General features: G+C 51.6%; 1 long non-coding RNA gene across 1 annotated transcript; it reads left to right on the top strand.

Annotated features, from left to right (window-relative positions):
- The first annotated feature begins 972 nt into the window (after positions 1 to 972).
- LOC124977949 (uncharacterized) lies at positions 973 to 5824 on the top strand. Its single transcript, XR_007107292.1, has 5 exons — positions 973 to 1474; positions 1580 to 1794; positions 2281 to 2955; positions 3140 to 3223; positions 5016 to 5824. It is a non-coding gene; the product is annotated as an uncharacterized LOC124977949 (long non-coding RNA).
- The last annotated feature ends 1248 nt before the right edge of the window (positions 5825 to 7072 follow it).

Below are 7072 nucleotides of genomic sequence, written 5' to 3'. Positions count from 1 at the left end.
TTCCACACGTATTAATTTATATAATCTCCCAGCGAGGCAGAGTGGAAGGGACTATTATTAGTTCTGTTTTTAAAGGCAAGGAAATTGAGGAAAGAGAAGTTAAGTAAATTACCCAAGATCACTTAACAAAGTCGGAGGGAGCTGGACCCAGCCAGTCTGGATGGCTCTTTGCTCTTTCTTCTGGTTGCTGATTTCTCTGATTTTTGAAAACCCATCCTCTCTGCCTCCCATCTGGTGTGAGAATCCTCACTATGGCATCCCCCCCAACGCGTCGCCTAGCTTGGGGATGGGTCGCTCCTTCACTCCCTGGGGATCTTGAGCCAGCTGTACCAGTAGGAAAATTCTCCCCCAAGTTTGTGGACCCCTTAATAAATCTTTAAGACTCCAAGTGGTTTCCTGGGAAACGGAGCAGATTGCTCAGCCCCCGGGGGCTGGTGTGGTCTGGATTACAAATGGAGAAATTTAGAAGGCGGTCACAAGCCTCATGTTGTGTAGCCACAGAGAGGCTGCGGTGTAGACAGCAGGAACTCTCTGGACTAGTTTCCCTTCCTGAGAGTCGTGGTCCATCTGGGGCTGCTCTCCTGGAATCCCGCAGACGGGTAATCGCTCAGCATAGAAGTTTAGATGGTTCAGGGTTCTGGAGGCTGGGAAGTCCTTGGGCAAGGGACAGGCGTGAAGTAAGGTCCAACTCATGGCCATAGGTAGAGGGTAAGAAGGAATGTGAGAGAGAGAGAGGGAGAGAGAGTGAGAGAGGGAGAAAGAGAGAGAGGGAGAGGGAGGGAGAGAGGGGAGGTGGGAGGGAGAGAGAGGGAGAGAGAGAGGGAGGGAGAAAGAGATAGAAAGAGGAAGGGAGAGGGAGGGAGAGAGAGGGAGGGGGAGGGGGAGGGAGGGGGAGGGGGAGGGGGAGAGAGGGAGGGGGGTACTTATAGCCTCAAAGCCTAATCCACTCAGGAGGAGGGAGCTACCCTGATGGACCCCTCTCCAGGCCTCACCCCAAGACTGCTACATTGGGGACCAAGTACCAACGCACACTTTCCAGGGGACACGTTCAGACCGTAGGCGGAGCTTCGTCCCAGCTCCTGTGGAAGGGCGCTAACAAGGCCACCTTCCCCGCGGAGCTGGCCCCAGGGCTCGCCTAGCAGTCCATGTGAGGCACCAGTACAGCCTCAGCATTCCAACCCCTGCGCTGGCATCTCGGTGTCACTGCCATCGCCATCTTCACCACGGAGGGAGGCTGTCTTCTCACTCGGGCCTTTCAGAACGACTGGGTCAATGGCTCCGTCACAGAACTAAGGGGGTCAGGAACAAGCCTCTTGGGTCCACAGAGGGCTCTTGGCCTACAGAGGAATCGAGTTCCAGAGAAGAGTGGGGACGTACCCGAGCCGGTCGGTGGCAGAAGAGGCGGAATTCCATGCAGCAAAGTGAGAGGTGATCCGTCCATCCCATGGATCCTCTTGGAAATGTGAGGTCGAAGGTCAGAGGCGGGCCCACGTGGGAAGGGGGTGGCGGGCTTCTGGGAGGAGCCCAGTGTGGTGGGGACTAGTGAGTGTTCAAATCGATCACCCCATGTGTTGCTCAGCTCCGGGTTTCCATGCTACTTCTGGGTGTGAGGCACCGTTCAGAGGGATGTAGCTTGGTTTGGGATGCAGCCAGACACTCTGGAACGTGTTGTATTTGGATGGTTTGTGGACACATGGGAAAAGATTCCTGAGGACACCAAGGGGTACAATGGAAAAAGCAAGAGCCCAGGAAGCACCCGTGGCTGGGATCCCAGCTGCTCCACCAACTTACTGTGTGAGTGCCACTCTGAGCCTCGGTTTCTTCATCTAGTAGTCGGGGACGGGACTGTGGAAAGTACGAAATGTGGCAAAGGCAGTTGAGTCGTCAGAAAAGTGGCCAACCCAGACTCTGTCTCAGCCATCTTTAGAGATTAAGAGACGTGACATCAAACGCAGACTGCCTCTATCTCAAAAAATCGAATGATCCAGGGCCCTGAAACCACTTTCTCCAGAGGCCGTGGGGGCATCTCTGGGCCCCTGGAGCTGGGCTCTCTGATCTGCCAATCTGTCAATCTGCCTGACAGCCGCAGGTGGGCTGGAGGTCGGCTGGCCCACCCTCCTGCCCCAACAGGTCTGTCCCAGGCTGGGGAGACAGCCGTCCCTGCTCCAGAGGAAAGATCCCTGCAAGAGGCAAATCCCCCGTCTCGGGAGGTGTCCGCTCAGGGCCGCTCTGGGATGAATATTTCCTTTCATAATGTTGCTAATCATTTTTTTCCTTCAGGCAGAAACGGAGGCTCTCCCAGGCTCCTGCAGCTGCTGTGCCCCATGGGCTCTTAATCAATGTTACATGGTAATTAATAATAGATCCTCCATCACTGGCGGTTCCCCGTTCTCTCTGACGAGTTGGCATCTTCCTGGCCAGAAGAGGCTGAAATCAAAGGCCTGAAATCGGAGCTGAAAACTTTTCCTCCAATAGCTTGTGGGAAGGAATCAGGAGACTGGGACCCCTGGGCAGGTCTGGTGCTGGGTAAGACTCTCACACTATCCTCGCTGTGACCCCGTGGATGGTCTGCCCTGCTTCAGGGAGGGGGCGACAGGCGTGGGGACGCGTCGCCATTTGTTCTGACGGTTCTCAGGCCCATGTGGTTGGGGGTGATTTGGGAGGTCTGCAGGGGGACCCGAGAATCACCAATGCCAGCGAGGTCCCAACTTAGGTGGATGCTGCTGGTCCCTGGGCCACTCTTGAAGCACTGATGTATTATTGACCACATTCCGAGGGCAAGTTACTTGGTGTCGGGCACCAGGAACACAACTGGGAGAAAAGCCAACGCGGTTCCTGCCCTTTCCTTGGGTGGAACGGACCTGGCGCATCACATGACACGGAGGAAAGTAGGTTCTAGAATCTGACAAGCTGCTCTGGAGCCCTGGTTCAGCAGGTTACACCGTCCAATTCCGGGTAGGTTACCCGAGTTCTCGGAGCCTCTCTTTCTGTAGCTGTCTAATGGGAATAATTGTGTTTCCTGACTCAGATGGTGGATCTGAGGATCAATTGAGGAAAGGCACGTAAAAATACATGCTCAGGAATAGAATTAGACAAATAATGTACATTAGTAATTATGTCATTATTGTCCTTGTCGAAGGTTGTGTCCTGAGGATGTGGAGATTCATTTATCGATTCCTTAATTCATCCGACACGTGTGTCTTGAACACCAAGAATGTACCAGGTATCGGAAACACAGAGGCGAACCCAAGAGCTAAACTGTCTATGCTCATGGAGTACATTTTCTTATCAATAAGCAAATACACATATAATAAGCCAGAGAAGGAAGCGGAAGCAAGCAGGTAATAGATGATGGGCAGGTGACGTCAGGACACCGCAGGCAGAGAGCACTTTGAGTGCAAAGGCCAGGTCAGGTCTAAGGTCTGTTAGAACTTGTGTACATCCCACCTGAATGTCACCTGGCATTGCATCCAGGGACCCCTGCAGATTACAGTTCTCCTCCCCCCCAGGACTGACCCTGGCCCACCATAGGCACATGCCCTTGATTCCCAGGGCTGCGTTGGCTAGTCATCAGTTCCACAGGCTTATGCAGCTAGCCACTATGATCTTACACAAGCCACTTCCTTCTCTGAGTGTCCCTCAACATGCCTGCAAATCAGGGATGACAATCTTACCTACCTCTCAGGTGATGGTGAGTCAGTAGAGCCTCAAACTGTGGAAATGCTTTGCAAGCTGGGCACTTAGTAGGTGCGCAATTGAATGATGGTCATCCCCATGCGACCCTCCCTGCCCCACACCTTGGGAGACCCAGGAGCAGGTGAGAGCTCAGACCCAGAATTCTTGCTTAGCTGGGGAGTGTCTCATTTGCATAGATTTGCATAAGGCCTGAAATGGTGTGTACCTCTCTGCCTTTAGTTCCTGTGAGCTCACGTCACTATTTAAAAATAGGGTGTTGATCTTCCCCTTTTCCCACTATTCCCTTTACCTCTTGAAAGAATTTCGAGCTATTAATCTAATATGCTGGCTTGGAAGCTGTTTTTATTTTGGACCTGCACCCCTTTTGCGGAAGGGGGTCATCCGCTCTAGGCAGCCCTTGATTACTTGCTTTACTGGAGGGGAGACGACAGCGATGATCTCACACAGCGGAGGGTCCTGGAAGCTTTAAAAAGAAAAGTCAATTTTATTCTTTCTGCTCACAAAAGTAGAACACACAGACAAAATGGAAAATACAGAACAGCAGGAAAAATTCCCCAACAAAGTACTTATAATAACCCTAACCAGACACAATCGCTGTTAATATATTAGTGTATTTTTTCTCCTGGTTTATTTTTTCCCCGTGCAATTTTTATATAATTGAGACCATTTGTGCTCTCTCTCTCGCCCTCCCTCTCTCTCTTCCTTCCTTCCTCTCTCTCTCTGTACACACACACACACACACACACACACACGTGACTTCCCCCCATGCTATTAAGAACTTATCATTTTTTATAAGCACATAATATTCCACAGAGCAGATAGCTTTTACTCTTTCACCTGTTGTCAGGCATTTAGATTTGTCCAGGGTTTGTGTGGGCTATGGTGTTTGCAGGTGTGATGAAAATATTTATGTTGCTGGCATTTTCTCATCCCGTTGTGGGTTACTTTCTCATGAGAGCCCAGAAGTGAAATAAATGACTAAGAGGCAAAGGGGAGACAAGTTTAAGGCTTGGAAAGACTTTTCTGAACCAGTACCTGGGCTCTGTGGCTCTGGCCCCCGCTTGTTCAGGCAGCACAACCCTGGCTGGGTGGTGGCAAAGGCTCGGATGATCTGTCTTCTTGCAAATACCCCTGGGGCAGAGGTGTTTAAGAAAGCGTCTGAGAGTCAGGAAAACCCACACTGTGCCTTCAAGGCTGGGTCTGCACTCTCCTAAGTCCTGTTCTGAAAAAAATAAAATAAAATAACAATGACTTGACTTTGTGTCAGCTAGGAATGCCTTCCACGTAAACCAACAGGCTCTCCTAACTTTTCACAACAGGCTGTCACGAGACGGAGGTCCAGAGGACGTGCTTCTCTCCAGGGATGCCACTCAGCCCTGCCCTCCACATCTCTGTTTCACCGTCCCTGGGAAGATGGCATTTGTTTCCACGATTGTCGCCTTGCGGTCCCAGGGTGGTTGCCACATCATATAGCCATTCCTGAACGAAATTTTAGTGAAGCCAGACAAAGGTACCAGGATCTTTGGACCAGCCAAGATTCACCCCAGGGCTCAGGTAGGGTCTGTCCTCCCTGAGACCCGTGGCTTACCAGTGCCATGGGAACAAATCAAAGTGTAATCAACAGGGCAGAGCAGGATGAGGTAGGAGGGAGGGGCGTTCCTAAGAGAGGACAGTCACAGACCTCGAGGAAGACATTATGATTTCATCCCAGGGATGGGCTCTTATTGGTCAGTGGCCATTCCCACTTGCCTAGCTCCGGGGAGAGTACATGGTCTAAATAGGGCATCTGATCCATAAAGAGATATAAAAGGCCCCTCGCCTTCCAGGTAGTGGGGTACTTGAGCACAGAATGTCCGGAACCTCCGCAGTCATTTTGCTCTCACAAAGTAATCCAGTCTGAGGATGAAGCTAATACGCACTCAGAGAACGGGGTGGAGACACAAAGGAATTCCCAAGTGGTAGAGCTAAGGCCTTGATCAAACTATACCTGAGGTCCTCCAGACTTCTGGGCTTTTTGTTTACAAAAACTAACACATCCTCTGAGTTGTGCAAACCTACTTGACTGAGGTTTCTGATGCAACAAGAGCTGTAACTGATAGAGATGCAAACGGGAACTCGAAGAAAAAGGGCCACGTGGTTATGTAATCGTGAACTGGATTAAGCAAATTTTGACAAATTTCTTTTTGCCTTGACTTAGATTCTTTTATATGCTAATATGTACTGTGCTGCTTTAGGTGGGGGAGATCTCCTGCAGCATTTCCAGACTCCTTTCCTCACGGGACATTGGCCATCCCTGGGGAGGGCCACCAGCCTACACCCTACCCCAGGAACTTTAGGTTTTAACTTGAGATCTGACATAACAGTTTGTGTGGGCAGTTAGGAGAGTCAAGAGGGTATAGGTTTTGGTTCCTCAAACACCTCCCCAGTGATCTCTGTATTTCCTCTTGAGGGAGGCCCTTCATCAAACAGGCAAGACAAGGAAGCTATTTGGAATTAGGCAAGACGTTCTGGGAAACTCTGTGTAGCCTCTCTGAATGGGGAGAGCAGAGGAGGTGGGTGAGGAGGGGAGGTGATCTGGGATCCAGTCCTGCATAGAGCTGCCCTGTCCTCCCCTTTTCTCAGACCTCAGTTGTCTTATCTGCAAAATGTGGGGACAGGGACAGCTTGTCAGAGACATTCTTCCCAAATGTTTCCAGGCCACCGCCAGAGCTGGATTTAGGAGGACTTCTTCAGTGTCAGAAGGTTTGCAGTGTCTTGGGTGGAGAAAGAGAGAGATGAGACACTTGCCCCTGCCTTCCAGGAAGCTGTGGTCTGAGGGGTGTGTGTGTGTGTGTGTGTGTGTGTGTGTGCGCTCGTGTGTGTCCACCTGTGCCTGCATGTGTGTGTTGCACATCATTAACAGGCTTGGGAGGCTGAGGCAGGAGGATGGCGAGTTCCAAGCCAGCCTCAGCAACTCAGTGAGACCCTGTCTCTAAATAAAATACAAAATCGGGCTGGAGAGGTGGCTCAGTGGTCGGGTGCCCCTGAGTTCAATCCCTGGTACCAAAAAAGAAAATCAAAACACAAAACAAAACAAAACCAGGCAATTGGAGGTGAAAAACCAGGCTTTAACCTACCTCTCCACCTCTTTCCAATTATGGTGCTCCCTAGAACGCTGCATGCCTGAGGCCACGTGCAACCAGGCTGGCGGGACAGAGCGCCCGGATTGTGCCCGGTGGACCGAAGGGCCCTGCTGCCAGCCGCCAGCCTGACGCATCCTGTAGTGCAGACAGAGGAGGAGCTCAGGGATCCCAGTCTGGAGCGGGAGCGGGGCGACGGAAGGCCTGCGGGAGGAGAGGGCAGATGAGTGGGAAGCGGCCAGGCGCGGGCTCCACGC

The sequence above is a fragment of the Sciurus carolinensis genome, chromosome 2, assembly GCF_902686445.1.
Source record: "Sciurus carolinensis chromosome 2, mSciCar1.2, whole genome shotgun sequence".
NCBI lineage: Eukaryota > Metazoa > Chordata > Mammalia > Rodentia > Sciuridae > Sciurus > Sciurus carolinensis.
Note: the sequence above shows the minus strand (reverse complement) of the source record. Positions and strands in the feature narration are given on the sequence as shown.